The sequence below is a fragment of the Eulemur rufifrons genome, chromosome 1 (assembly GCF_041146395.1).
Source record: "Eulemur rufifrons isolate Redbay chromosome 1, OSU_ERuf_1, whole genome shotgun sequence".
Classification (NCBI taxonomy): Eukaryota; Metazoa; Chordata; class Mammalia; order Primates; family Lemuridae; genus Eulemur; species Eulemur rufifrons.
In genome coordinates, this window is record NC_090983.1 from 36,079,122 (window position 1) to 36,086,796 (window position 7,675).

Sequence of the window (7,675 nt, forward strand, 5' to 3'; positions counted from 1 at the left end):
AGAGAGTATTCAGTGCTGTGATAAAAAAATGAAGCAGAGCAATTTGATTTAGTGTGGCTGGAGTGCTATTTTGTGGTCATCAGAGAGAACCCCTTTCTCTAAGAAGGTGACACTACAGCCGAGACAGAAATTAAATGAGGAAGCAAACCAGGTCTCCTGGGGGAAGGGCCTTCCAGGTAGAGAGATGGGCAACGAAAGGCTGGAAGTGGGAACATGTTTGACATGTTTGAAGAATTGCAGGGAGGCCAAGGTGATTGGAGCAGAGTGGGTGGGCAGTAGGTGGAGGGGACTGTGGCAGGAAATGGATGAGAGAAGCAGACAAGGGCCATATCATGTGAGTCAGGGTAAGGACTTAGGATTTTTTTCAGAATGTGATGGGATACCTTGGAGAGTTTTGATATAGGAAGCTATAAGATCTAGTTTGCATTGTAAAGGGTCTCCTGGGCTGCTGCTTGGAGAGCCTTCCTTAAGGGGAGCAAAGAGAAGCAGCTGAGGAAGCCCTTGCTTGAGGGCCTCCTAGCAGGAGCTCCTTCATGGGGGGAGCTCCCAGGAGAGCCATCATCACCTCCTGCCCCTGGAGGTCCTTTGTTCCCCACTCTGAGCTACAGGAGACGGTATTTCCAAGTTCAAATCAACTGACTTAAGAATGCTTGGTATACTAAGAGTTAATTTATAGATTGGAGACTAATACTTTTCCCCAATCCAGAGTTGGGAACATTTTCCTAAGGAAGGTTATTGAAACATTAAGGATTAATGACGCCTAGTGAACACCGACATAAAAAAGAAGTTAACTGAGAATTTTTTTTTTTTGAGTGAAAGCTGTAAGAATGACTTGAAACACAGGTGAAATCAAACTGATGTCTGAAAAATTCTCCTTTCCTAAACCAAGTAAAATATTTCAAGAAAAGTAAATCTATGGGGGAAAATTTTCATATTAACATTATAATCAAATATAAAGGCTTTGGCTAGTTTCTTTTGCATTATCTCTGCTGCCCTCAACTAGCATGAGTAGATGGGTATTGTATGATGTTACACTTGTTCACTATTGAACATCATCCTATTGGGGGGTGTGTGGGGATGGGCATCCATTTGTCAATGTCCAATGATTTTTAGCAATTTTATGTATTCTTTCAGATGTTAAAATGTTACATTGGTGTCAGTTATGTTCTTGCAGTGCTATACATATAATAATAAAGATATTGAACAGTATTTATATGTACTTCATTTGGGGTAACAATTCAGTACTAATTATTTCTCGTACTTTGTTAAATTGCAAATGGAATGTCTCATCATTGTTGTCTGAACCGAATCTTTCAAAATGGTTCAAGAGACTATGATGTTAATATCAAATCAAAACTTTGCTAAATTCTCTGCATTCTATAAGGCTTATCACTGTGATGTGAAAAAATAATCCAGTGGGACATACTATGCTTTTAATTATATCTTATAGATTACTCAGCTCAATGGTTTTTTTTTTTTTTTTTTTTTTTTTTTTTTTTTTTTTGAGACAGAGTCTCACTCTGTTGCCCAAACTAGAGTGCCGTGGCGTTAGCCTAGCTCACAGCAACCTCAAACTCCTGGGCTCAAGCAATCTTTCTGCCTCAACCTCCCAAGTAGCTGGGGCTACAGGCATGTGCCACCATGCCCAGTTAATTTTTTTTCCTATATATTTTTAGTTGTCCAGCTAATTTCTTTCTATTTTTAGTAGAGACGGGATCTCGCTCCTGCTTAGGCTGGTCTCGAACTCCTGATCTCGAGCGATCCTCCCACCTCAGCCTCCCAAGTGCTAGGATTACAGACGTGAGCCACCGCGCTTGGCTCAATGGTTCTTATTTAGACAATGTCAAGAAGATTATATCAGTACTTCTGCAGCTATAAAAAAGTATAGCTGACTACTCAATTTCCTAGGGAAATCCTGCTTGCTTTTTCAAAACTAGTGGGGAGGACTTCAAAATTGAATTCCACCTTTTTTATTACATAAAAATTTGAGTTAAGCTGGAACTGAATGACTTGTTTATTCATGTAATTATTTGAAAGGAGAAAATAACTGGTGAAGGAAAAATAAATGAACAAAATTCTAACCTTTCAGCCAGGAGATAGAATGTCTGTGTCTACGAGTATACAAATCAATCTTTCCTCTCTAGCTCTTCTTTTTCTATCAGGAAAAAGTGGCTCTTGACTGTCAAATTTCATCAATTAAAAAAAAAATCCCATGAGGACGGACTGAAGTAGCCTACAGTTAGCAGAGAAATACTGATAAAGTCTAAAGGCCTCTGACATTGAGAGGGGACAGAAATATTGTTGCCACATAAAAGTAACTCCTTTACTTAATTTCCCAGAAGAACATTTATGGGGGCAGAAGAAATCTTTGATCTGTTCAAGAAATCTATCATGCCTGCCCACTTACATATTTTGTAAGAACTAGGGTGGACCAGGAATCGGCAGACTGATCTGATATGGAAGTCATCCTGTGTACTATGCCAGTCTAATTAAAATCATTGGGTCCCATGCTTATGCACTCTGTAATGGACAGGGAGATAGCAGTCTCATTTCAGGGTTAAATCCAATTTGAACAAAAATCACAGATCAGAATTATGCAGTTTCTTTATTCTAAAGAGGCTCTATTGCATAGCATTTTGAGTCCCCAGGTATCCGTGTCAACATCATCATGGATACTCTGTTATAATAGGAGTGTGAGAGTGTGTGTGTGTGTGTGGGGGGGGGGTGTAGGAAGAATAATCGCCCTTGAAAGATGTCCCAATATCCAGAAACTATGAATATGTTAGGTTACATGGCAAAGGGAAATTAAGATTTATTTTTCAGGCTGGGTGCCATGGCTCATACCAGTAATTTTAGACTTTGGGAGGCCAAGGTGGGAGGATTGCTTGAAGCCAGGAATTTGAGACCAGCTTAGGAAACATAGCAAGACCCTATCTCTACCAAAAATAAAAAAAAGAAAAAAAGAAAAAAAGAAATTAACCCAGCATGATGGCGTGCCTGTAGTCCCAGCAACTTGGGAGGCTGAGGCAGGAGGATCGCTTGAGGCCAAGAGTTTGAGGTTGCAATGAGCTATGATCATGCCACTGTACTAGCCTAGGCAACAGAGTGAGACTCTGTCTTGAAAAAAAAAAAAAAAGGATTTATGCCTCTACAAGAATAACAACCAACTGAAAGTAGAGGGTTTCTAAGACAAGATTGTGTCTTCATTAGCTGTCCCTAACAACCGCTCCTTGTTGATTCTAGAGCATTGATTCTGCTTGTGCTGGCTCCTATTGGCATTGTATTCTGCCAGGGATACCTCTTTAGGAAGCTTATGACAGTGGCTAAAGGGTCCTGGTATTTTTCATCTTATCAAGGAGCTGACAATTACTTCTGCCATACTTGGGCAGAGCTATCTGAGTCCGCTCACCACTTCTCTTGGGCCACCTAGCAAAGCCCCTGCTGATTCCCATAGGAGAGTTCTGATGCATTTATTTACAGCTCAGTAAATAAAATTGTTCTAAAGATTTGGCGATTGCATTAAGGGAAAAGGCCTTTTGGATGTCTATACTGAATTTTTATTCACTCAGATCTGTTAATATTTTTCTCTTATGTTCCCTAAGAAGTTCTAATGAATGTGTCAAGCTGTATAGAGATGTGCTATACAATATGGTAGCATTAGCCACATATGGCTATTTAAATTTAAATTATTTAACATAGAATTTAAAAAATCCATTTACTTAGTTGTACTAGCCACATTTCATGTGTTCATAGTCACATGTATCTATTGGTTACCATATTTGATAGTACATGCATAGCACATTTTCATCATTTCAGAAAGTACTATTGTACAGCACTGTTACAGAGTTTGTGACCTCTCCAGTAAATACATATTAATAGTTGACTTGTCATATGCCTTAAATGCTTCATTACATATGCTTTCCTTCCTCTTCTCAAGAGGGCAAAGAGTGGTACATACAAATACATCTTCAATAGACACACTATTCTCCCCAAATTCCCCAGGAATGGATTTAATAGTTATTCTGGGTTACAAATTAAGGAGCACTTATATTCTTTACACTATGGCATCTATTGGAAACCTGATGGGATTAAGACCACTGGGACTTAGGGATGCTATGTCTGAGGCTGTGGGAGGAAAGGAGGTGAAGGAATTGCCTGAGCAGAAGTCTGAAATAAGGGCAGATGTTAACTGCCAAGTTGGGGTACATGTATCAGCAATCTGGGAGTACAGGCCAAGCATGCTCCAACCTCAGAGCCTAAGGGGTCTCATGCATGAAAAGCCACAGAGTGGCCTGACATGAAAACTTCTCATGGCTGTAGAGGTAGATTGCAGGAGGAGGGTCTTAAGGCTTCCATTGTTAGAACACTGGGCCAAGTTCCTTCTCTCCCTTTCTCTCCACAATGCCTCAGTTAATGTAAAACCAGTCTCCCAGTGGAAAGGCTGTAGTTTCTTTGTTCCTTGATCAAATGGGTCGCAGCTACTGAAGTTAAAGATTGATATCCATGTACATAGCTTGAGCTTGGGATAAAATTAGTTAGTTTACCTTGATCAAAAGGGTTGTACCTACTGAAGAATTATGTGGTTTTCACTTCTAGAAAGGAGAAGGAAATTGGCTAGGACACCTTGTGATTTTGGGGGAGCCCTGACACCTTTGATCATTGTATCCCATGATTTTTTCGCACGAGATCATTGTATTTTGTAGCATGGCAAAGAGAATAAAAATCAAGTGCTGGGTTTCAGTCACTGCCACCTTGGCACCAGAGTGCTGGTGGTCCCCTGATTTCCCCGCTCTTTTAAATATTATGTCTGTGTCTGTGTCTGTGTTTCTTTCATCTCTTGCAACACATTATGCCCGGGGACCCTATCTTTATCGGGGATGTCATGAACCCCTGATAGAAATCATTAGTTAGCATTTATTGTTCATGTACTATATGCTGGGTACTTGACATGTATTATATCTCATTTAACCCTAATGGCATTGTGAGTTGGATATTATCCCCATTTTTCAAACAAGACAACTGAGGCTCAGGAAGTACGAATAGCATGCCCAAGATCATATAATAATTGGCCAAGTCTGATGTGAATGGCTTTTTATAATTCTGAAGACCATGATTTAGGTCACACAGTATTGTAACAGCTTAGTTGTAGAAAAGCAGTTGGCAATAAATGTCAGTTGGATCACATAATCTGAAATTTTCCTGTTTTGATACTTTATTTTTTCTGTCCTCATTGTCTTGGCAATTACCTCCAGAATGCAAACATATACAGACTAATCTTTGTGGGTTGAAGCACTCATTCATTTACAGAATGTTAACAATACTTTTTCCTGTTCCACATGCTATTTGCTTTTTTCCCCTTTCAGTTTAAAATACAGGCATGCACTTAAATATTTTTATCTTATGACAAAATGTGGCAAGGGCTGGGTCTCTGCAGATCTGAGATGTATATTGTACCAAAATATAGATAACATGTGATGGCTTGTGATAATAAAGCTGTTTCTCACTCTCAGAGGAATTGTCAAATCCTTTTGTTGGTTGAAGCTTTGTGTTCCAACTTATTTAACTATCCTTGACAATCTGTTTCTTATCTGTTTAGGATGCTGCAGAATTCTTTAAAAACGATGGATTTTTTTTTCTCCTAATACTCACCATTATTTTTAAAAAGTGCCTTTGTGATGGATTTGTTGCCTATCATGTTCCTAGCAAAATGAACTTTAAGTGTCCTTTTCACCCTTATTATTGCAGCTGTTCGCATCCACTTTTATACAGAAAATATGAAGGAAAGGGAATTTAAAACAGAAATTTTTACTGAGGCACATACAGCTTCAGCAGCTGCTGTTACAAGGGTATCATCAAATACCAACACTGACAAAAACCCATGGGTCTATTTTCTAATTCAGTCTTGAAGGAAATTTACAATAGTGAATGTCTGTGGCAGTTGAGGTTGGCTAAGATTTAGATGACCCATTTCCCTTATCTAATGAATTCAGGCCCTGCAAACTTTGCAAAAGCTTTAAACTGACAAAACACCAAGAGAGTTGATGTGAAATTGAAAGACAGCTGGCATGGACTCAGAGCCTCTTGAGTTTAGCTCAGGAAGCTGCAAACTCGCACAGCTGCAAGAATGTCAAAATGAAGATTCCAGCGTAAAGATAGTCAAAATATTGCTATTCGATGAAGAACTTTATGCCTAAAGCCTCTACTCCAGAAAGGATTCTTCTTTTTAAATAAAGAATGCACATGACGTTTTTACATTTATCTCCATTTTGCTAAGATAAAATAAGTGAGAATGTTTCCAACAACTTAGGTTTAAAAAAATTAAATTAAACTTACAGAGTATTTTTTTAAAAAAAATTTTAAATGATCAAATCTTGTTTCTGGAAATAAAACCATTTTGATGTAGTTTCCTTTTTCAAGCTGTCTCTTATCAATTCCTTGGTCTTGACAAGCCATGAGGAAAATTTAACACTTAGTCTTATTATGTGGTGAGAAACTCTTTAGGATTTTTTAGGTAAGAGACCACTTAACAAATTATTAGGTAGAGAAACAAAGCTTGCTAAGCATAGTGTTTTCAGGTGATAAACTATATCATCAATCATAATTTTTATGTCTCTCTTTTAAGCAAAAACAAAATCCAAACCAACTAGTATTTATGGAACAATTGAAGTTTTACTGATGGGAAAATACTTCAAATTAAAGATATAGTTTGCTGAATAGTAATTACAAGGCTTATTGTATTAATGAGAACTTAAAATTTTGGCTACATTTCATAAGGATCCTAGTCATGGCGTTTTATAATGCTCATCACAAAACCCTTTTTAAACAATTTAAATTGTATCACGGATTGGCTATTTGTATTTGAGAAACAGCATTAAACTCATGCCAATAGTGAAATCCCACTGTATGGAATGTATCTGTGAAATGAAATATAAATGCAAAACTGAGAATAGGAAACAAAGTCATTTATGACTTTACAATGACAGTATGTTGCTTAAAACGTGGAAAAAGTATGCGTGAGTAGTTCCAAATCATATTTTATTCTAGGTGTTTTATGTCTTATCAAACTGTTAAATCCAAAAAAATCCCTTTTCAATCCTATTATGTATAATGAGACTCAATCATAAACTATGTTTAATTCATTTTTAATACATATGCAACTTGTCAGCTACTTGTCCACACTTACATTTTAAAAATGATTTGCTTTTTTTAATTTTATGACTTTTTTGGGTATAATGTAAAATGCTAAGTATATCAATGTATGAAAACAAAATGGATTTGTAGACTAACCGCAGACTCCTACACATTACTCAAGACTCAGGTGAAGAGCACGTGAAGCTCTGGGCCTTGCATAGCAGAGCCAGTCTCCTTCGCTTTTTCATGCCTGTACTAATTTCCATTACAGTACTTTTTAAAAGTGTATTGAAATTACTGTATGTGAGCCTTCCTCCCTGTAAGGTAATAACCTCCTTGACATTATGAACCAGGTCTTATTCTTCTCTTTAGCATGGATTGATCCAGCAATTCAATGATGTTATCAAAAACTCTGGTTCTTTCCACCTTTTGCTCTGCCACGCTCCCTGACAATGTCATCCTGAGCTTGGTTCTTATAGCATCGTTGCCCATTGCCCACAGCATTGAAGCTCATTTATTCTCAAAGCCTCCTGGGAGAAAAAGA